The sequence below is a fragment of the Arachis duranensis genome, chromosome 4 (assembly GCF_000817695.3).
Source record: "Arachis duranensis cultivar V14167 chromosome 4, aradu.V14167.gnm2.J7QH, whole genome shotgun sequence".
In the NCBI taxonomy this organism is placed as follows: Eukaryota; Viridiplantae; Streptophyta; class Magnoliopsida; order Fabales; family Fabaceae; genus Arachis; species Arachis duranensis.
The window spans coordinates 37,301,939-37,303,382 of NC_029775.3; positions in this window are offsets into that span (position 1 = coordinate 37,301,939).

Here is a 1,444-nt window from a genome sequence, read left to right on the forward strand (position 1 = left end):
GAAACTCCACCGTTGAAAATACATAAGTGAAAGAGGTTCAGGCATGGCCGAATGGCCAGCCCTCTCCATGATCAAGTGACCGAATGATAAAAGACTTAAAGTGGTCAAAAGATTCCCACGGTCAAAAGATTCCCACGGTCAAAAGATGACTAATACAATAGTTAAATGTTCTATTTATAATAAACTAGCTCCTAGGGTTTACATGAGTAAGTAATTGATGTATAAATCCACTTCCGGGGCCCACTTGGTGTATGCTTGGGCTGAGCTTGATCTATCCACGAGCCGAGGCTTTTCTTGGAGTTGAACTCCAAGTTATAACGTGTTTTGGGCATTCAACTCCGGATCATGACGTGTTTCTGGCGTTTAACTCCAGACAGCAGCATGTACTTCATGACGTTTTTCTGGCGTTTAACTCCAGAAAGCAGCATGTACTTGGCGTTCAACGCCAAGTTACGTCGTCATTCTTCGAATAAAGTATGGACTATTATATATTACTGGAAAGCCCTGGATGTCTACTTTTCAACGCCGTTAAGAGCGCGCCATTTAGAGTTCTGTAGCTCCAGAAAATCCATTTCGAGTGCAGGGAGGTCAGAATCCAACAGCATCAGCAGTCCTTTTGTCAGCCTTTTTCAGAGTTTTGCTCAAATCCCTCAATTTCAGTCAGAATTTACCTGAAATCACAGAAAAACACACAAACTCATAGTAAAGTCCAGAAATGTGAATTTAACATAAAAACTAATGAAAACATCCCTAAAAGTAGCTTGAACTTGCTAAAAACTACCTAAAAACAATGCCAAAAAGCGTATAAATTATCCGCTAATCAGCACCTAAGGCCAGAGAATCCTCTAGAAAAGGAAAAGGGAAGACAAAAGCTTCCACCTCCGAGTCATGGGAGATGGAAAGATTCATCTCCAAAAGCCACCAAGACCAGTTCTATGATGTTGTGGCAAAGAAGAAGGCAATCCCTGAGGTCCCTTTCAAGCTCAAGAAAAATGAGTATCCGGAGATGCGACATGAGATCGGAAGGAGAGGTTGGGAAGTCCTAACCAACCCCATGCAACAAGTCAGAATTCTAATGGTTCAAGAGTTCTATGCCAATGCATGGATCACTAGGAACCATGATCAAAGTATGAACCCGAGTCCAAAGAATTATCTCACAATGGTTCGGGGGAAATACTTAGATTTTAGTCCGGAGAATGTGAGATTGGCGTTCCACTTGCCCATGATGTAAGAAGATGTACGCCCCTACACTAGAAGGGTCAACTTTAATCAAAGGTTGGATCAAGTCCTTATGGACATATGTGTGGAAGGAGCTCAATGGAAGAGAGACTCCAAAGGCAAGCCAGTCCAACTAAGAAGACTAGACCTCAAGCCTGTAGCTAGAGGATGGCTGGAGTTCATTCAACGCTCCATCATTCCCACTAGCAACCGGCCTGAAGTTACT